This window comes from Carcharodon carcharias, chromosome 8 (genome assembly GCF_017639515.1).
Source record: "Carcharodon carcharias isolate sCarCar2 chromosome 8, sCarCar2.pri, whole genome shotgun sequence".
In the NCBI taxonomy this organism is placed as follows: domain Eukaryota; kingdom Metazoa; phylum Chordata; class Chondrichthyes; order Lamniformes; family Lamnidae; genus Carcharodon; species Carcharodon carcharias.
Window position 1 is genome coordinate 76,807,902 of NC_054474.1, and position 22,800 is coordinate 76,830,701.

The 22,800-nt window shown below is 43.2% G+C and overlaps 1 long non-coding RNA gene across 2 annotated transcripts in view; it reads right to left on the reverse strand.

The window, feature by feature from the left end:
• Positions 1–14,973, reverse strand: part of LOC121281595 — a 63,159-nt gene extending 48,186 nt beyond the window's left edge. Inside the window, exons 1-3 of one of the 2 annotated variants that reach the window (XR_005943875.1) lie at positions 14,920–14,973; positions 14,348–14,422; positions 12,037–12,154 (exon numbers count right to left, since the gene is read on the reverse strand). This is a non-coding gene — a long non-coding RNA (uncharacterized LOC121281595). Of the gene's footprint in view, positions 1–12,036; positions 12,155–14,347; positions 14,423–14,919 lie in introns of those variants that run through there. The other variant, XR_005943874.1, reaches the window with a different exon arrangement.
• Positions 14,974–22,800: the final 7,827 nt, after the last annotated feature.

Below are 22,800 nucleotides of genomic sequence, written 5' to 3' on the forward strand. Positions count from 1 at the left end.
TGTGATGAGCATGTGTGTGTGTGAGTTTAGAATAATGAGATGGATGCCTTATCATGGCAGCATGATGAAATCAATCATCCTCATTTTTGCACTAGATGGTGAACCTCTTCTGTGCAGCGTTGCCACTGACCACATCTGCAATCACCTCCCAAGCTGCTGTGGCCAGAGTGCAGTTAGAGGACATTTTGGCAGGCTCCAATGGTGTCCTGAAGGCATCCCAGGGATGCATCACTGAATCTGTGGCTGCTGTCTTCTTGCCTTTTGGGGCCATGTCTTCTGTGCAGCAGTCCTGGCCTGGAAGCACTGAAAGGTCTGCGTGTGGCTGCACTTTAAATATGGTGCCCAGCACGCAGAAGCAGCAAGGTAACGGTGTGGTGGGTGAATCAGAGGCTGCCCACCAGCAAAACGGCATGTTTCCTGGGAATGCATGATTGATGAGATAGGATTGGGTCATTACGGTGTGAAAAACCGCCATTGCGGCTGGCTGGTAAAACATTCTTTTTCCCGCCCACTACCACACTTAGTGCAAATCTAAGACAATTCCGCTCAAAGTGGGGAGATGAATACTGAGGAGGACTTTGACAAAATGCAGAAAGACATTAATAAACTTGCAGAATGGATGTGTAATTGGCACGAACTCTAATATAAATAAGTATGAGATAGCATAAGGTACAGGAACAGCAGAAGCTGGGTGTATATGTGCACAAATCACTAAAAGTAGTGATACAGGCTATTAACAAAAAAACAAATAAATCACTGTGCTTCATTTCTAGAAAAGCAGGCAAGGTTATGTTAAGCTTGTGTGGAACTTTGCTCAGACCAGACTTGGACTACTGCAAACAGTTCTAATCTCTACATTATATAAAGTAGACACAGGTGCTGGAGAAAATGCAAAGAAGATGGAGAATGAAGCTAGAAGTAAAAGATCATACTCATGAGGAAAGGTTGAACAGCCTGGGACTCTTTTCTTTAGAAAATACAAGACTGTGGGTGGCCAAATAGAGGTCTTTAAGATTTCTTCCTTTATTCTTTCATGGGATATGGGCATTGATGGCAAGGCCAGCATCCGTTGCCCATCCCTAATTGCCCTTGAACTTAGTGGCTGCTTCAGTCATTTCAGAGGGCAAGTAAGATTCAATCAGATTGATGTGGACCTGGAGTCACATGTAGGCCAGACTGGGTAAGGATGGCAGATTTCCTTCCCTAAAGGACATTAGTGAACCAGATGGATTTTTAGGACAATCGAAGATAGTTTCATGGTCACCATTACTGAGACTAGGTTTATATTCAAGATTTATTAATTGAATTCAAATTCCACCAGCTGCCTTGGTGGGATTTGAACCCATGTCCCTGGAGCATTAACCTGGGTCTCTGGATTACTAGTCCAGCGACATTCCTGCTACTGTCTCCCCATATGGGACATGCAAGGTAGACATAGGGAAAATGTTTTCACAGTGTGCAAAACTGAACTAGAGGCCAAAAATATAAAGTTATCAATAAATCCACCAAGAGTTCAAAAGACACTTCTTTAATCAGAGAGGTTAGAATGTGGAACCCACCACCTCAAGAAGAAGTTGAGGTTAATAGTATAGGAATATTTAAGGGCAAGTTAGAGGAGCACATGAACGAGAAAGGTGCAGAAGGATATGTTAATGGGGTTACATGAAGAAGGTTGGAAGAAGGCTTATGTAAAGGAAAAATACTGACATGAAGCTGTTGAGCCAAATTGTCTGTTTCTGTGGTGTAAATACTTCGCAACATCTACTTTTTTAAATATCTTGGTAATTTCCCTTCACTGGACTATTTGGGTCCTATGAGCTTGCTCTGTTTTCCTCTGTATAGACTTCTCCAAGATTGTCTGTCTAACAGTGGTGTGAAGAAATGGAGTCAGAAGTGAAAACCCACTTCCATGCATCTTTAGCATTTGGTATGAATTTCACCACTGTCACGATGATGTGACATGTGCATGTGTGTTATTAATCTTTGGACAGGATTTTGCCCTTGGTGGGGATGCTCAGCGGGGGCGGGCAAGGATTGTTGGGTAGTCACCTGCCGCCTGCGATCAGCTCCACACCGTGATTTCACACCGGTGGGCCAATTAAGGCACGCCCAGCATGGAACAGTGCTCAGCGCTGCCTGTGTGGGCAGGCTGAGGAGGGAGAGTGGGCCTAGTGTGAACTTTGTGCATGTGCATGAAAGAGCGCTTCAATCTCCCTGAGGCATAGAGCTGTTTAAAAAAAAAATAAAGGAAATAAATTTGTCATAATGTGTGTTCCCTCATGTGACTCTCTCACATGAGCTGGGACAAGTTTTTAATTCAAAAATAACATTTTTTTTGATATTTATTTGCTTTAGGAAACCTCATCCCACCCATGGACATAGGAAAAATATTTTTACTGTGCACATTCAGAACTAGAGGTCAAAAATATAAGATCGTTATCAATAATTGTAAAGGCCTCTTGGCCTTTTTGCCTGCCTGCCAACTGTTAGGTTGGGCAGGCAGCATAAATTTGAATTTAATTAGCTTCCTAATGGCCTTAATAGGCCTTTCAATTGTCAGCGGGCATGCAGCCGACTCCAGTGCCCACCCGTTGAACGAAATATTGCGGGACTGCGTGATAATGCTGGGACGCTTGCCCAATGTCATCATGCGTCATTTTACGTTCGGGCATGTTGGGCACGAGTCCACACATCAAGCATAATATTCTGCCCTTTAATTTCATTGGCTAGTTAAATATATATTGAGTTGCTTTAAAAAAGACTTAAAAAGCAAGCAAAGACACTGACTTAAGAAGGCTGCCACACATCATCTGACATCTGGTATTGTAAGCTGATGAGTTTCTGGAAAGTTCCAATGTGAATTACAATTAAGACATGCTCCTATGGAATTTCACACCTGCTGATGTCAAGAATTACTTCAAAAGATGAACTGAAACTATAATATTCCTTACCATTTGCATTTCTAAAAAGCTATCTTTCAAGCAGAGACGGTAAGTCTACTGGGGCAATACCTATATGTAAGGTGCCCTATGTATCTCATCAAGATGGATGAAGTATTATTCAGGAGTTAATGTCTGGGACAATACAGGATCTAAACACCTAGGCCATGGAACAATAAACATGGTTTGTCCAGACATGAGATAAGCAGTTACCTTCTGAAATAATTATGGAGAAAGAGATCACGTGTGACCAGAATAGCCATTTTTGAAATGTCTTTGAAGACAACACACAAGCTGCTTAAACAAAGGTTTGGAAGAGCTCAGCCAATGGAGAAGCTACATCATTTCTCTACCCCTTATCTCTCTCAAGTTCAAGACCCCATCTCCACTATCGTTTGAAATCCAGTGCAATGATAGAGAATTTACAAATAAAAAGAACATTAGATGCAAAAAAGTTCATCGTCCTTTGGAAAAGTCTAATTGCCTCCAGAAATCATAGTTTACATTGGCTTCAACTCCACTGAAATTTCAAGACCACCATGGAAAAATTCTGTGATGCCACAGATACCAGCGCAGGACTCATAAACATGGAACTCTCTATTTTTGCCTTTTATCATTGAATTTTAATTTAGCTAAATTTCCAATGTGAAACTGTGTACATTTGGCTAAAAAGTAACATTGTAGTGTATAACGTGTTACTTGGTGTGTGTGTGTGTGTGTGTTGTAAAGTTTGGGATGTGGGTTTACCTTTTCCAATATCTTTTATGGGTGAGCTTTTTGCTCAATTTGTGTTTTAAACTCAAGAAAGCCTGAAAGACTAAATTATTTGCAATCAGCACATAAATGGTTAAGCACAGACCATTGAATTAATACCTTTATCCTTACAAATTCAAAAAAACTCGCTGTTACAGTCAGACCTGGACTGGTAGAATAGGAATCCAAAGTAATTGTGTATACTCCTAAAAAGCGCAGTTCAAACTCAGCTGAAACAAAGAAATTCTAAAAACAATTCATCCAAAAGCTACACTTTCTAATCGCATTGTAAAAATTAACTGTTGAACTTCATATTAGAATTTCAACTGCTGATTGTCACAAGTTAATTAGAGTCGTCAAAAGGAAAGGGTATGGATGAGAACATTTTCTTTTCTGGAATTTATAATTGCTTTGTGTAGCTGCATTCCTTAGACATGCATAGAACCAAAAGGACCTTGGACTCTCTTTTCTTCTTGATATACCTCTCTGCTTTATTATGCTAACCGTATCAATAAGTGTGAGTTACGCATAGGGGAGAATTTTCTCCCCGTTGGGCTGGCTGGTCGGGAGTGGGCCCACAATCTGCTCCGCGCCGCCATTTCATGTGGGTGGACCAATTAAGGGCCGCCCAGCATGAAACACGGCTCCCAAGGATAGTGGGAGTGGGTGGGCAATGGCAGGAGTGCAATCACTGCCGGGTTCAATGGCGACCCGGCGGCCTGTTCAAATAGAGCGCAGGCAGCCTTGCAAAGGCTGTTCATCATGGCAAACCGAAGGGCTCCCCAGAGCGCTGCTGGAGAGCAGGCCAGGCCAAAGGGTAGGGCAGCGGGGCAGTTTGCCCCTTGGTTTTATGATGAGTGCCTTGCTGCCCTCCTGGCGGAGGTGACAGCATGGCAGAAGGTCCTTGTTCCAAGGGTTGGAGGACCCCCCCACCTGACCAAACATGCTTGAGAGGAGGTGGCAGACATAGTTAGTTCCCATGACATGGTGCGACGCATGTGGGTCCAGTGCTACAAGCGTTTCAATGACCTCTTGTGCTCAGGAAGGGTGAGTGCCATGTTGGCAAAGGTCACTTAACACAGCAGGTAAGCTTTCTCACCCCCACCAACTCTGAGTGCAGTTACAGCATTGAATCCTTCACAACATGTTTCCCTCTCTGGGTGGGCCAGCAGATATTGCCCATGCCTAGTTCACCCTAAGAGGGTAGTGCTGAGATGGGTTCTGCACCCGCAGCATGTGTTAGACTGACACCCAGAGTACTGTTTTGGGGGCTACCTCAAGGATATGCATCTAGGCGCAGTGCTGGAACTCCAAAACATGTCAAAGTCTGACTGCTGACATGCTGGGAGGGGAGCTTCCAGGTGCCGGGGTGCCAATCCATCTATTGCCCTTGGCATTCTATGTGCTTGTGCCGCCTTGCTTTGCAAGGTTGGACCGTGTGATGGAAAATGTGATGGAGGCAGCATGTGGGCAAGGGGGGGTGGTCAGCCCTGGATTCTTGGTGTGAGTGTGCAGCAGCTGCGGGTTGACGAAGCACTGGAGTCCTGTAATGTCCCACTCAGGTGGGGATGGCAGGGATGCGATAGGAATCCAGATTCATGGTGGAGTAATCAATGCTTCTCTAACCTTCTCAGAAGACCGCACACAAAGCCGGCAAGTGGATGTGGACCAGCAGTAGTGGATGAAAGCCAATGCACGCCTGAACGGAGCATCTGTCACCTACTTGACACAAGTGTGGACAGCTGATTGGGAGGCACCGCAAAGATCACCCACCAATCCCTGGAAAGAGCCGGAGGCCCACCCATGCAGCTGGCAGAGATTTCAGGCCCAATCATCTGACAGATGGAGGTTACTGTCTCCCTTGAGAGATGGAGCCTCCTTCGGCATTGCACCTCAGACATATTGAGGTAGATGCTTTGCTGCCTGTAACCCCTGGCAGCAGGATAGTGGCATCTTCTGCGGCCCCTTCTGCTATGGATTTCCTGTTGACCCTGCGCCCCTTGTGCATGTGCCTCTCCTCCCAAAGGTAGCTCCCCTGGAGGCTGAGTGTGGACTCCTGGCCTCCTCCCCGTTCTGGCCCTCCCTTCCTCCTCAGAGGAGGTGCCTCCAGTGGATAGCACAACTCCCATTCCCAGGCTAAGGGAAGGCTTCCTGAAATGAGCAAGGCTCCAGAAATGATGTTTACCCCAGAATCCTGATCTGAAGCCTGTTACTCCTGTCCAAGCAGCTGTGAAGAGTTTTGAAGTGTTCCTGCTCATACAGACAAGTAGCAGTAAGTTTAAACATTAAATGTCTGACAAATAACACTCACGACCCCACTCACCCTTCTTATCCCGCCCGTGGATGAGGTTTATAAAAATGTGGCCTACCCACCTCCCCGCTGCGCCCGTGCGATGACCTAAAGATCACATGGGCCCCGAAAAATCGGTGTCAATTGCTGCCTCAAGGGCCTTAAGTGGCCCATTAATTAATGGTGGGCGCGCATCGGAGATCATCGCGATGGCGCGCGGTGATGTCAGGACACTCACCCGACATCATCATGCGTCATTTTACAAATTGACTTGCCTGCACTCCAATGTAAAATTTCTGGCCTTAATATATTTATTTCTGTGAAAACTACTTTGTAATTCTTTTTGCTGTATATAAAATGTAGGGAAAGAGCGTCGAGATGAACAGGTTAACTTGTTATCAAAATAACATATTTTCTGAAATTTATCCATGTATGTTTGCAGTTCTGTTATCTTTTAATTCCCCCATCTTTAGAGCACACATGTGCACATTGTTTGCTCAAACCTGAGATGAATGAACTCTCAAACCTTGGGCATCACATTGCTGGGTTAATCCCAATAGAGCAATTGGTGCATTACGGATAAATCCATTGTTATGCGTTGATGAACATACATGGCAAAGAAAAGCTTAAGAATAAGCCATCTGCTAATAAACAAGCAAAACATAAGAATAATCAATGACAAATTTGTGACCAGCCTTGTGTACTGGTGCTTCCACCCCTCCTATATCCAAAATATGATGCAGAGCTCCCAGTTTTCTTCAATTTTTAGGGAATGTGTTATGCCCTAGTGTCATGGAGACTTAGGCTGGATTTTTACAGAGTTGGGAAGGCTCTATGGACCTTTAAAAATGACGTGCAGGATCCAGATGTGGAGGACATGCATCCATTTCTGACAGTTACAATTTTACCCAGCAGGGGAATGGGGCCAGTGTGTGCCTCACACATGAGGGAAACCCAGACTCAGCAGGGCCATTTGAATTTAACAAAAGCCTTAAGCTGCAGTGTGGCAGTTATGAATTGATGGAGTAGCCCTGACGGATGGATAACATCTATTTAAGTGAGATGACCTGAAGCTTTTTAAATGCCTGGTCTTTAAATATTTAAAACAAACAAGCTGAAGATGTCACTGAGAGTTAAAATAAATCCTCTGTTGAACTGCTTTGATTGAAGGGCGAGTTGGTATTGATTTTTAAAAAAATATAGCATCTGGCCATGCAGTTTCAATAGAGTTCATGTTGATATTTCCCCAAGAGCCATTGTTATGTCATTATGACTGCTTGGCTAAGTTTCAAAAGCTACAACTATCTCAGCATGAGGTTCTGAGTTCACAGTTTAATTGACAGTTTAAAAAAGGCTATTAAAGGATTAGCTATCTTTGAAATGGAGCAGTCAAATTAATTCCCTTTCCTTGAAGTACCAGTTGAGAAATCTGCCAGGGAGTTCTCTACTGCAGTCTACAGCAAGCCTACCTTCACTGATCAATATATGTGTTGGGATTCTTACAGTTCTACATGCTATAGGATTGGTTTTATCAGCAACCTCGTAAATAGGGCCCAAACAATTTTCTCACCATGCAAGCTTTTTGCCAAAATAGGGTGTATTAAAGGCATCCTGTGGGATAATGGCTACCCTGATTAGATCATTTTGTGCTGCATATCAGGCAAATTCATGACTTGGCCTCAGGCCGTCACTTTCAGCCCTGAAAAGTGCTCAGCCTGCCTCAGATTACCCTGGAAGGGCAAGGTATCACAAAAATTTGGGCAACAGGTGAAGCTAGTTGTTTTACACTGTTACAACACGAGTGATATTCGCCTCTAACAGGATGCTGCTGTCAAGCCAAAATGACATTCTGATTATCACTTAAATGAGCTGTGTGGTCCATGAATTTCAGTGCCAGTGTGATGGTAGGTATGTAGGCTGTGCATCCCAAAGACAGGCAGATCATATCAAACAGCATGTCCCAGCCACTATTTGCAATGGGCAAGGTACAGACCGTACCCAACCAGCCCATGCTTGCAAAACTCAAAACACAGTGTCTAACAGTGGATGTGATTCTGCAATTGGACAACATTTGCTAAATAATCCTCAGTGTGCTAAGAATTACGCTGACAACCAATTTAAGATTTCAGTCGGCTCACAGTGTGGCATATTTTCATATACTGGAAGCAACATATATTAATACACTGGGCTCTGTTCTTTGCAGACAGAAAGAACATGTACACACATTGTACCTGTTTCAACTAAAGAAAATAAGTGATAGCCATTTGCTGGCTCATTCCTCAGGGCAATGCCTTGACCAATCACACTCAAGCTGCCTGGTTTAAATTTCAATGTTTGGCAGTTAACTGTCAGTCACCATCAACTTGTGCATTCTCCATGTCAACACCTCTACCAATCAAAGTCCACTTGCCAACCAATCAGCACTCTCTACTCATACAGTATAAATTGTTATTCCCTTTACATTTGGTATTCTTGTGATTTGTGCTGATGAGCACAAGACAAAAAGTTTCAACAAAAAAACTCTTCTTTTCAGCAATACTCAGTTCTGTACTACCAAATGACTATAAGCTGGAAAAAGAGATTTTCCGACAGCCGTTGCCTTAATTGGCCGGGAGACAGGCCCAAGGGGCATGGACAGAAGTAGGATGATGCCAAAGTGGACAGGTTAAAAGGCCCACCTCCATTCCCGAAAAACATTGGCCCTGTTTTTCCAATGGAATCAGTAACAAGTGTTGAGCTTCATCAAGAAAGCCTCACAATCCAAAGAAATTTAAACCTCCTGATCAGTTTAAACACCCCCAACCCCCTCACCACCTTTTCTCCCTCACGCATTATCCAGTTTATAAACATAAATTATAAGCCCTATTAAAACAGTTGGAAGCCATCGACTAGCCCACAAAACTTTCCAAGTAAACAAACAGACCTCAGTACAGCTATCTTAGTAGATGTCTGATGTGAAAACACACAGCTAAGACAGAAAGATTAAACATTTACACATTGCTGTCATACTAGGATATCCTTTCAATAGTGTGAAACGACCTCTATCTTTTTATCCATTAGATGAAATTTTTCACTTATCGGAAAATATTTCCACATTTCCAATGTTGATCTTTTATCCGACAGCTTGCTAGTTGACAGAAGTAACAATCTGGAAAAAATATTGTTTAAGGGGTAGTTACAGCTTCTAATCACAGCACCCTTTCTGAACACAGTTACAACTCAACCTACAGCATTTTATGATGAACTGTGAAGGAAGCAAAACCATTTAACTTACCTTTTAAACACTTCCCAAGTGCAATCCATGCAGCTGGTTTAGAACCCAAAAGCTGCTTAAGTCTGGTTACCTCCTTGAAAATGGATAAAATGCTTACTTGTTCTTAATGAGTATTGTAACCAGTATTGTTAATTGTCTCCTTAAAAGGAGTGGGTGAGTTTCAGAGCCCACTCCCGCTCCAGCTTTTGTGAAAATTGCCAGGGAGGAAACTGAGGCAGGACATCTGGGTGTGAGACTTGACTCGTATTTTTATTCTGGCCTTGTCCCCATTTAGTCCTGATCAGGACGATGAAAATCCAGCCTTGTGTCTCTTTACAGTTGCTGATGGTTCTGCAGTTAATTTTTATTTAAGGTTATGATTTCATTCCAGCATTTTAGGTGTTTCCAATCTATCACAATTCCTGAGACAGTTTAAATCATTGCCCATATTATTCCCACATCATATAGATTAATGAAGAGACTGCTATAGCTAACTGATAAGGTCTATCTGTGCTTTACATTTTACATCCTCTTCTTGCTGACATGCTAATAATAAACAGGGACACTGCAGAATTTCACTTCCTTTTCCAGCCTAGAATATTTGATGGCCATAAAGATACTCAAGCAAAAATATCAAATGGGTACACTTCACTTTGTATTCCACATTAATTAAGTCCCATGATTAGGTAAATGTATCCCAATAGAACATCTCAAAGCTTGGCATTTGCATTAAGAATAATTCCAAGATTATCAGTGCTCACCATTATAATGGAGAAAATTTGACAGCAACTTCTGTAATATTTTACAGAAATAGTTAAATGAGGAAATTTGGAAATTGCTACCTAAGATACATAGCTCCTCCATAGGATGCGCTATTGCAGCCAACACTGATGGATTCAGCACTGAAATGACTGCAAATTGAGGCACTTGCCCACCAGTTCTGCACTAAAGACAACTGAAAAAGTTAGGGCTGGTGCATTCAGGAGCCAGAGAGTTTTAATGGAGTGATAACTGAACAACCTCTCTGTCCTAGAAATTATTTTTAAAAGTTTGGGGTGTTATTTGCTCAGAAAAAAATGTTGGAAAGTTAAAAAAAATGCCTTCGTAATTTTCTGTCTGGCTTTTTTATCTCTATCCCTTAATCCTAGCTGTATTTCCCAAGCTTTATTTTGCTTTCTGTACACCATTTAAATCTAATTTATATTTCTTGACTTGTACTTCCTGGTATGGACTCTAAGGGCAGAATTTTCTGCCTGTCGGGCGGGTGGGCCCAACCCAATCTCCAGTGGGCAGGGAGCCGATCCCTGCCAGCGAAGCGGGCCACACCGCCATTTTACATGGGCGGGCTAAGTGCAGCCTCGGGGAGATCGCCTAGACTTTTAAAAATATTAAAAATAGAAAAAAATTCCCTAACATGTCCACCTCATGTGACAATGAAATGGGACATGTTCATAATTTACAGATTAATTTTATTAAAATTTTTAATACCCTGCATGAAATCTCGTTCTGCCGGTGGATGAGGTTTCATGTTTTCTCTATTTGCTGCTGGGGATCCTGGCATGCCCACCAGCTGTAAGGTTGGACAGGCAGGTCCTTTAATTGTTTAAATGATCCTGTCAATGGTCTCAATTGGCCATTGACAGGTCGGCGGGCCCGCAGCTGATTTTGCTGCCTTCCTGAAAATTTAAATGGGGCGGGATGATGTCTGGGGGCCCACCCCCTGCTTGTCGACAGCAAAACTTCGTCCTATGTGTCTCAGTGAAGATTCTTCAACTTGATTGGTTGAGGAGCCTTGTTGTTTTTACCCTAGACTGGAGGAAATCTCTGATGACAAGCCCTTGACAAGTTTGTGAGCAGTTGTCAGCGAAGCAAACAAAGGGTGCATTCCTTCACCACTGAAAGCAAAATCTAGACTATTATTGGGGAAAATATTAGCAGCATCGATTTTTAGGACCCATGGATAAAATGAGTTTGCAGTCAAATTTACAAGACAATTATCAGTGACAACATGCTTGCTTTGAGCAATATTTCAGAAGTCTGACTAAATAGCACTCAAAACGCCACAGTATATTTATAATTCAGAATATTAGAAGGTAGAAATAAAGCTATTAAAGCCCAACTTTTTAAAAAACTATAACCGAAATAGTGTCAATGTACTCCAATATTTAGTCAAGCTTTATTTTAGAATTGCATTTTAATTAAATGAATCCTGAGATGGATATTTCACTGTTAAATTTGATCTGACATTTTCATTTATACATCAATCTCCTCAAAATAAATTGTTGTAGCTTGTGAAGCTTTTAACCAACTGAAACTAAAGGAGTCATTTGTACCTCTAAATTAATCCAAATGAGAAGTTGGGCTGTACAAAATTAATTTTAAGACTTTTTCCGACACTCTATATTGATTATCTATATTTTCCTGTTACAGCCATTTTACTATAAAAAATGCTAGCAGTAATTGATGCTTCATTAACTGCAGAAAATGATCAGAGATGGAAGTGCTCTATTTTCACTCACAGTTAATACTATTTTTCTATTCTACGTAACTGGATTATCAGCAAGAAATGTAGAAAGTTCCACACTTACTGACATCTTTAATATTCTGGGTGAGAGGATAAATTAATCAACGTGCATTTTGCTGATAGATCCAAGTGCATCATGTGAAATTCAAATGCTTTTTTAGATATAAATAAGTATTTAATCCTTTTAATTGCACATAAATATTTTACAGCTTGCAGCTCATTTTCAGCAAGTAGGTGTTCCTCAGCATTCTTGTTTTAGCATGGTGTTTTAATGTCTGCTAGATTGGCTTCCATCACAATGAAACAATCAGGATTTTTAAAAAATAAAAGCAAATACTGCACATGCTGGAATAAAAGCAAAAATTGCTGCAAATACTCAGTAGGTCTGGCAGCACCTGTGGAGAAAGAAACAGGTTTAACCTTTCAAGTTGATTATGACTCTTCTGTGGGTTTTCCTTTTACCTGATACTTACCCTTTAAAGTTGATGGGGTGAAATTTGTCTATGCCTGCAGCGCAAAATGGGCTTGTAGTGAATTGGTAGCTGATTTATCATCGTGTCAAGAATTGCATTCATATGGAAGGTATTGCCAGGGTATTTAATTTCAAACCAAGTAAAAAGTAACACAGATGCCTGTATTTTTGCTCCCGAAGCGGCCACGGTGGCTGCTAAGCGTCAAGACAGGCCACTTAAAAGGCCCGTTTCAGTTCTCTAGGATTCATTCCCGCTGTTTTCTTAAAGATTAGGCTCTCTAGGCCTCACCTCTCACACCGCACCCCCCCATCCACTTCCTATGCCAATACACACCAACTCATGACTCTCACCATCTTCATTGCTCCTTTAAGCCCCAATGCCAACTTAGTGCCAACTAATGCCTGCCCTTACACACCCCATGCAAACTCACCCAGTATCCACCATTGGAAGACCTCAGGAACCATGCTAAGATGCAATAAAATAAAGTTCGGAACATGTATTGCAGTCTTCGTAATATTAAAAAAAACTCTCATTCATGAACACTCATTCAACACATTTAAAATCCCTCAAGTACTTAATCTCTTATAAAAACAAACATTTGAATTCATAACCCCACATCAAAGACAGCTAATCCTTTAATAACCTCTTTGAGCTGTCAATAAAATGATGAACTTGTAGCCCCTCACTCTGATAATGTTAGATTGGGGAAAGTAGTCAAGCAGCAATAATGTTATAATGATAACACTTAGCATTATGTCAAAAAAAAAACAGCTATTAAAGCTGTCAGCACAGATTTTTTCTTCAACTCTGACACAGGGCAGGCAGTTTTTTTCAATTTTTAAATGGCAAGCCATTTAAATAACTTGACAGTTTACAGTCCTTATCTGACCTTCACAAGCAGTAATGCCTACTCTAAATATTTGTAACTCATGTACTGCAGGATAAGGCCCTTACTCCAGTGAAAATGGGTCCAATTGAACTCAGCACTCAGTTCAAATGGCCCTGATGAGTTCAGGCTTTGCTCATGTGTGAGTCACATCCTGCCCCATTACCCTTCACCCTGGCAAAAATAGGATCTGTCAGAAATGAGGGTGGGACTTCCAGACCCAAGTCCTGCCCACCACTTTTAAAGGTCCCTGCAGTCTCCATAACTTCCTGAAATTCTAGGTCAGAGACTGGGAAATCTTTCTCCAAAAAGGGTTTGAGCTTAGTGGAAAGAAGATCATGCACAATGAAAAATTGGCAGCCAATTCTCTACGAGCCATTTTTTGTAGAAGAATTTCATTCCAAATCATTAACACCAGCCTTCCAAACCCATTCAATTCTGTGAAATGGTTGTTTAGTTGTTGTTACATGGCTTTATGTGTATATATCCATTCTTTTTACAGCTGTCATGTGTCCTGCATGCAGTAGGGGAAGATACAGAAGGTCAGATTATATCACTCCTCAGAGTTGCCATTTTATACTCATCTCTGTTAAATGACCAGAATGTCAAAAGCACAGCAGGTTAGATTTATTTCAATACCAAATTGCAAGATGGAAGTTCTGCCCTCTTGAGTGTTAATCCAATAAGGAACTCAGGAGAAATCTCTTTACTGGTTAGAATGTGGAGTAGATGAAGCACAACGTAAATATATTAGAGGGGAAGCTAGATAAATACACGAGGGAGAAAGGGATAGAAGTGTATGCTGATAGGCTTGATTAAGGTGGGAGGAGGCTTATTTTGAGCATTAACACTAATGCAAACCAGTTGAACTGAATGTTCTGTTCCTGTGCTGTTCTATCAGTAAAACAACAGATCTAAAAGAAAATAACAGCCAAACTGAATAACTTCATGTGTAAGATGGTAATTCCAGTTACTTAAATGTAGCCTTTTAAAATTGTGCAAGCCCAATCATCTCACCATTGTTGCTATATCAGCAAAATAATGTGCTCATAATCTTGAAGAATGGAAGCTGACTTGTTGGTTAGATCAAGAATTCTCAACCCTTGAATCCCCCTCGATGTTATAAAAATTCAGTGGACCCCCTGCTACACAAGTATTTTTTTCTGTATACATTTCAATTAAATTAAACACAAATATATATATATATATATATATATATATATACTTACTGTGAAACTTATTGCTGATGCCAAGCACCAATTCTCAATGCAAATGCGGAATATACTCAACAGGTCGGACAGCATCTGTATGGAGAGAGGAACAGAGTCGATGGGCTGGATTTTCCAGACCCCACCAGGCACATTTTCAGTGGCAGGGACACCTTGTAAAATATGACAAACGGCTAACCCACTACCTTCCTGCATCACCTGAGCCATTCCCCATAAAACGTTAGTTCCCCATAAAATGCTGAAATCAGCAGCCCACCCGCCATTTTGAAAAAATAGTTAATTAACAATTCAGCTTCTTAACAAGCCAATTGACCCAAATATTATGCTGCCCAAGCCATAATATGGCAGGCGGGTGGGAGTTGGAAGGTTATTATTTTAACAAAACTAGTTAAAAGGCGAGAAAGCAGAAGGGGGTGCACCCTTAGGGGGCTGTCCTGTGCACAACACCCCCAAACATGTCACCCCCTCCCACTTTGTCACTTGCCACTTGGCCACCAAAACTGGTCCTTCCCACTCCCCTCACCTCCCTCCCTAGGCTCCCTGATCCTTCCTGTCCAAAGCCCTAGACTTACCTGTCTCTGGGATCCATGTTGTCTTCATCTCGGGGCCTATGTGCAGTCCCAACAGTGTCCACTACTGAGTAATAGTGGTGCCGGGACTGCTAAAGCTGTCAGCCAATCAGATTGACCAGAAGCTCTTGAGGGTGGGACTTCTTCCCACTAAGAGGCAGAATCCCCACTCTCAGGTCCATAAGGCTTCCTCAGCATGTTATGCCCGATGAGCGACTTTGTTTTCAGTCCATCAGTTCGGGGGATGGGCAGGTGTGAGCTGTACACCCCTTGTAAAATTCTGCCTAACATTTAAGGTTGATAACCTTTCACCAAAACTGGTTGTTGCCTTGAAACCTTAACTCCATTTCTCTCAACTTGCTGGGCATTTCTAACATTTTCATTTTTCATTTCACATTTCCAGCATCCACAATACTTTTTTGATTGTACGTACATGCTTGCACATGGGATTTCAAAAGCACATTAATTCCTCTCCTGAGCTGTGAAAGTACATTTTCATTAAATCAGAGTTGTTCTGCTTCATATTCATATCCATGCTCTAATCAAAAAAATTTGAAAATCTACGAATTGCTACTTAGTGGAAAATTGAATTCCTGGCAAAATAAATTATCATTAATTGTTCACAAATGAGTACGAGTTCCTCACTGCATTATCATTGATTTCCTTTCTGATTATATGTCATTAATTTATCTCTGGTGTTTAAATATGAAGGAAACCTTCTCAGAAATGATTTCCCGATGAGACTACACGCCTCTAATATTCTTGTGTTCGAGGTGTTGTTAATGACTATTGTTGGAGTCTTCTGGTAGGATTTAACACCAACTTTATTCAAAACGTAACAAAGAATAACTACATATAGAATGAGACTTCATTCTTGCCACGAGACTGCAAGACAGAACCCGATCATGTGATCTTATATCGCTTTCCCCAGGTGATGTGAACTGTCTCATTTACATACTCACACAAACCTTTATAGCAACAAAGTCCACATCAGTTTCCTTCTAAATTTTGTTGCTAAATTCAAATCTTTGTTTTCTTTCTTAGTATATTGCAAGAGATGGGAATTTTGTTATATTGCCCTCTCTGCTGCCCTCTCTTTTGGGGAGATATAAAAACGTTTGTTCAATCATGGCTGCCCAATGTTGAGTGTGTGTTAGTCTTTCTCAGTGCAATACGCAACAGAAAGATAGCGACGAGGATCGGATAGAATTTTTTTTTACATTTCATTTGAGAAACTAATGACTGAAGAACATCATGACATATTTTTGGAGTTCCTAAAGTTGACTTGGAGAAAGTTTGAGCAAATTGAAAGATTACCCTGTGTGCACATCGCATTCAGGTACACAGTGAGACAACATGGTATGGAAGTGAAATAAATGGCACTGAAGACCAATTTGGGGACAATTGGGAAATTCAACCCCAACAAAGAGCACTGGAATATTTGCGAACGGCGGTTAAACATTTGGCTGAAAGAGAATAGGAGATGAGGATAAAGTAAATATTTTCCTCACCATGATGAGATCAGATGGTACCTTTTGAGGTAGTGTCTAACCAATGTTGCCAGTGAGGCCCCAGTACTACAGACCATTCTGAAATGAATGAAATTCTGGACTCATATTACTGAATGACTAAGAATGAGTTTGCACTGCAAGTTGCTTTCCATGAAAGGAAGCAGTTGCCAAGTGTGACTGTTGCAGATTGCATTCTCAAATTAAATAAACTTTCTTGTCACTGTGGGTATGGCGAAAACTTTGAAATTAACCTTGGAAACATGTTTGTAGAAGGCTTAAAGAATAATAAAATCCAGGGCAAGTTTTTGAGTAAAGGCAATAAGCTGATCTGGAAGGAGGTTTGTGATGAAACCACAGCCATGTAAGTGGCAGGAAGAGATAGTTGCAGTTGAAAGGGGGTTCTTTTTCTGAGCCAGTAAGGGAGGCCCAAAGATTTCAGTGAGATCCAGGCCACGGCAGCCAAGTTTGCAACCTCAGAGTCAGAAATTTAGATACTACTGTTACCATGATAGCTACCAACCATTTAAATGCCCCCATTTCCAGGTAAAGTGCAATGCTTGTGGGAAAATCTGTCATATTCAGATGACATGCAGGACTAGAAGAAACAGTAACGTTTCAGCTTGTGGTAAAGCTCCAGGCTGCAGCCATGTACCAGGCTGAGGTTGAGTAGAACTAAAGCTATTTTAGGAGTCTGGAAATCCTCAAATACTCATATGATAGATATAGAAACAGAAGTCGATGTTATCGAGCAGGAAGATCAAGAGTTGTACTCAGTCAGACAGGAAATTCCAGCACCCACAGTGGAAATAGGAGTCAGAGATTCACAACTTACTTTCATTGTTGAAACAGCACAGCCGTTTCAATTAACTGGGAAGAAAAATACAAGCTCGCTTATGTAAAACTGGTGTGAAACTGGCTAGTTATTCCGATAACAGTTTTCCAGTGTCAGGTGAAATTAGGGTTAGTGCAGATATGATAATGCATCCTAATACTTGTCATTGGTGGTCAGTAGGAGGGAACAAGGTCTCCCTGATGGGAAGGAATTGGCTTAAGAAGATATGGTTATGGATCAGTAAGAATAGATCTGGCATTGAAAAAGTGCTGAGAGAGTGCAAAGTGACCTTTGAGTACTGAGGATCAAATTATAAAATTAGGCATCACAAGGCCAAAATCAAGATAAAGGACAAAATACAGCTGACATGTTGCAAGGCTAGGACAGTGCCTTATGCACAGTTAGAAGCAGTAAGCAGAGAGCTGAATAGATTAAAAAGAAGAGGGGCAATGAAGAAGGTGAAGAGCAATGAATGGGTTGCACCAAGTGGGGTAGTTCAAAATACAGATGGGTCCGTTCGGATTTGTGGAGATTATAAGCAAACTGTAAATAAGGTGATTGAGAACGATACTTAATCCACTGCCTTCCAGTGAAGAGCTGTTTTCTAATTTAGCTAATGAAAAGATATTCAGTAAAATGGATTTGTCACATGCATATTTGCAATTACAATTAGCTGATAAAAGCAAGGAACTGCTTACCATCCGTAAACACAGAGTTGTATCAGTATGAAAGGTTACCATTTGGGGTGTCTGTCATGCAGTGTTTCAGAGGGTCATGGATCAGGTACCCACTGGGATGGGGGAGCGTGCTGCAGCTTAGATGGCATTCTAATTAGCAGTAAGACAGAGGAAGAGCACATTGTGAGGTTGAACAAAGTCCTAGATCAACTTCAAGAATATGGCATCAAAGCTAGTGTTGCTTCATGGTGTCAAGTGCAACATACCAGGCTCACCAAAATAGATGGTGAAGGTATCAACCCAATTCAAGAGAAGCTTGAGGGGATTTTGAAAGCAAAAATTCCAGAGAACAAAGAAGAACTTAGAACATTTATACATTGTTGTGTATTATTCTAAGTTTACCATTGACTTAGCTAACACATTCGCTCCAATGTATCAACTGCTCAAAGATGGAAGAGATTAGGAATGTTCAGTGGAGTGTCGGAAATCATTTGAAGAAGTGAAGAAAGTACTGACTAGTGATGCTGTTTTGACCCACTATGATTCCAAGAAAAAAAAGTTGTTTTAGCGTGCAATGCCTCACCACAGGGATTAGGCATGGTGTTATCTCACAAGATGGAAGACAGTGTGCAGAAGCCTGCAGCATTAATTCAACAAAGACAGAAAAAAATTACTCACAAATTGAGAAAAAGGCATTGGTGATCATATATGGTGTTACTAAGTTCCACAAATACTTGTACGAAAGGAAGTTAACTTTGCTAACTGACCATCAAGCCTTTATGATCATATATAGTTCAAAGAAGAGAGTACCATCCCTGATGGCTGGGCATTGACTTTGATGACTCATCAATATTTTAAGCCAGTGGATCATGCAAATACAAATGTTCTTTCAAGATTTCCCATGAATACTGATTCATTTTTGATCACCGAGTTACCTGCGAGTTACTTTACAACACAAATGATAGCATCTGCCGGGGCAAGGAATGGTGTTCAGTAAAGTGCTCAATTATATCCTGGATGGCTAGCCTAAAAAATGTGATGATAAGAAACTGCAGGGGCATTTCCTCATTAAAATGAACTGAGTACAGATCAAGGCTGTTTTCTAAAGGGTGTAAGAGTCATTATTCTGTCAATGTTTAGATAGAGACTGTTAGAGGAACTTTATCAAAAGCACACAGGGATAGTCTGTGTGAAAACAATATCAATATTTTTGCTATTCAAAAGTAGATAGAGATATTGGGCAGAATTTTCCTGTTGGCATGCAGGGGCGGGCCCTGCACGCAAGCACGGTGATATCAGGCGAGCGTCCTAATGTCACCACGCGCCATCGAAATATTTTGTTGGGCTGGGACGCAATGCCCTCCGATGCACGCCCACCATTAATTAATGGGCCACTTAAGGCCCCTGATGCTCCAATTGACTGCGATTTTTCAGTGCCCGTGCAATCTTCAGGTTGGCACACGGGCGCAATGGAAAAGCGGGTAGAACACATTTGTATAAACCTCATCCATGGGTGGGATAACAGGGCTCAGTGGGGTCGCAAGTGTTCTCTGTCAAATATTGAAGTTTCAAAGTTGCTGATACCTGCCTTTGTGATCTGCAATACTTTAAAACGCATACCAGCTGCTTGGTCTGGACTCACAACCTTCAGGTCAGCACTCTGCCATGAGGAATCTTTTTTGCATCTGCATGTTTCAGGAAGCCTTCCCTTAGCCTGGGAATGGGAGATGAACTCTCCACTGGAGGCACCTCCTCTGAGGAGGAAGAGAGGGCTAGAAGGGGGAGGAGGCCAGGAGTGCACATGCAGCTTCCAGGGGAGCCACCTTTGAGAGGACAGGTGCAGGCACAAGGGGCGCAGGGCCAAGAGGTAGCCCAAGGCAGAAGGGGCTGCACATGACGCCACTATCCTGCTGCCAGGGTATACAAGTGGCGAAGCAGCTACCTCCAATATGTCTGAGGTTCAGTGCCAAAGGAGGCTCTGTCTCTCAAGGGAAACAGTCAACTATATCTGTCAGATGGTTGGGCCTGAAATCTCCGCTAACTGTGTGGGCGGACACCCCATGCCAGTGGCTCTAAAGGTCTCGGTTGCCCTCAACTTCTATGTCTCTGGCTCCTTCCAGGGCTTGGTGGGTGATCTTTGCAGTGTCTCTCAATCAGCTGTACATACTTGTGTCAAGCAGGTTACAGATGCTCTGTTCAGGCATGCATTGACTTTCATCCTCTACCGTTGGGACCAGGCAAGCCAGATATAGCAAGCCAAAGGCTTTGCGGCAATTGCTGGCTTCCCCCGCATCCAGGGTGCATTAGACTGCACAACATTGCCATCAAGGCGCCAGCAGGTGAGCCCGGTGCCTTCGTCAACAGGAAGGGCTTCCACTCCATGAACATGCAGATAGTGTGTGATCACAGGATGCTGATTCTACAAGTCTGTGCAAGGTACCCAGGCAGCTCCCATGACACCTACATCCTCAGACACTCCCAGGTGCCGGGGCTCTTCAGTGCTCCAGCCTGGCTAGATGGATGGCTGCTGGGTGATAAAGGCTATCCCCTCAGAAGGTGGCTCATGACATCTCTCCGCCATCCAAGAACAGAAGCTGAGCAGCGGTATAATAGGAGCCAGGACACCACAAGGGCTGTGGTGGAGAGAGCCATCGGTCCTCTCAAGATGCATTTCCAATGCCTGGACTGCTCAGGGGGCACATTCCAGTACCCCCAGATCATGTGTTGCTGATAGTGGTTGCATGCTGCACTCTCCACAATCTTGTGCTAGAAAGGGGGGACACTGTGGACAATGAAGACGTAAATGCATTGGCTGTGGCTGCACACGATGAGTCCATCAGTGAGTCCAAGGATGAGCACACACAGGGAAATGCTGAGGGGGTAGACAATTTACCCAGGCATACTCCAGGGAGGCAGGGACACCTGGCAGGCTTTAATCCAATGAATCTTCATCTAGCCCACTACGTATGGACCTCCAGGACAAGCATGCTCCATATTCAAGACCTAAGTGCAAAATCTGCCTGGTTAGGAACATTAACTAAGGCCGTTGTTAATAAAGCTGAATGTCCCACAAAGCACACATTACATTATTGGAAACCATCCACCTGCAGAAGAAAAGAGGTGCCCTCAGTCACGGTGAGATGTCTGAATTTATTTTTGCAAACAAAGAAACTTAATGAAACAAAATGAAAAAGGTGTTAAAAATCACACCTACTCATAAAGATCTCATTGCAGGCCAACATAACAGCATCAGTGATAAACCTGTGGTGTGCCTAAGGTGCCTTATGTTTACGTTTCCGTTTCTTGACACTGACCCCTTGCTGGGAGTGGCATCTGAGAGAGCTGCTGACTCTGCTGTCCTGTTGGCCTTGATGACCATGGCGGCCGTCCTATGGCCTGTGGACCCTGTGCTGGCCCCGCCTGGGAGGGAGCTGCCAGTTCCACAGCTGGCATTTCCCAATTGTCGCAGCCTCACCGGATGCAACAATCACTGGGAGAGGGGTGGAGGACCTGCCACCCTCATCTGGAGCGCCCTGAGAGGAGCCCGCAGAGATGACAGGCAGGTGCTGCACTGACATGAGGTCGCTTCGGACCTCCCTGCTCACCGTGGATTGATGGGCACCGAGCTAGGAAACTTGGTGCCCAGACCATCTCCCATACTGTCTCTGATCAGCTAAGGTCAATGCCGATGTGAGGGCTTGCTGGTCCAAGCGCATCCCCAGGAAGCCCTGACTGGTCTCTTGGAGGAGCCTTTCCACGAGAGTTGCCACTCTCTCCTTGGAGGACCCATGGCACTTGGGCACGAGGCTCATTGCTTCAGCGATAGTCCAGGTAGACTCCTCCACCACAGACACCAAGCCGAGCATAGCTTCATGTATCTCCCCCAGATGCCCTCGCACACCAACCGCATTTCCTGCGCTCTTTGCGAGGCAGACGACTTCAGAGGCACATCATCAGGCACCAACTGAGCATGTGCCTGGATCCCTGCAGTCCTATGACTGCTGGTACCATGGGCACTCTCTGTCTCTGCCAGATCCTCCAGTGACTGTGAAGTGCCCTCACTGCTGTGTCCCTGGACACTAGCCGATGTTCTAATTCCCAATGAGGTGCTAGTATCTGCACTGGTGCCTGCCTAGCAGAGATGGTGTGCTGCTGGTGAGACCTCAGGGCCCTCAGGTGTGAGAGGGGACCCCTGCTGCTCCTCCTCCTGGCCCTGCTCTGCTGATGCTGAAAGGAAGAACAAAGATTTGAACCAAGGACATTGGAGGCAAACTTCAATCACTGAACATTCAGCACTGCCATGGCTGCTGGGAGAACAATGGTGACCTCACTGCTGGGCAAACATACTTGCCCGTGGCACCCGAGCCTCATCGACACTGGTGGACCTGGGCACATGGCACCTCTCCAAATCTAGGACCTCCTGCTCGAAATGGCTGAGGATCACTAATTGTGCCGGCCCGCTGCCAGTCCTCACCCGCTCAGCAGCATTATGTGCATTCTTCTCCTGGAAAGGAGAGAAGAGCATTGATTAGTGCTACTTGTACCCGGTCTCTCTTCACAGACGGTCCACCCCAACCAGAATGGGACATTGCATGGCTCCAGTGCCTCCTCACCCCGCTGCTGTCAAACACTCACACAAAGATGCTGGGCCTCTCCTCATACCCCCACCCCGTTGGCCAAACGCTGCCCACATCACATCAGGCACCACACGGTCTAACTTTCCATAACAAGGAGGCACAAGCATGTGGAGCACAGAGTGCAGCAGATCAATTGGTGTCACGCCACCTTGAAGCTCCCCTCCCAGCATGTCATCACCCTGACTTTGACATCTCCTGGAGTTCCAGCACTGTGTCTAGGTGCAGCT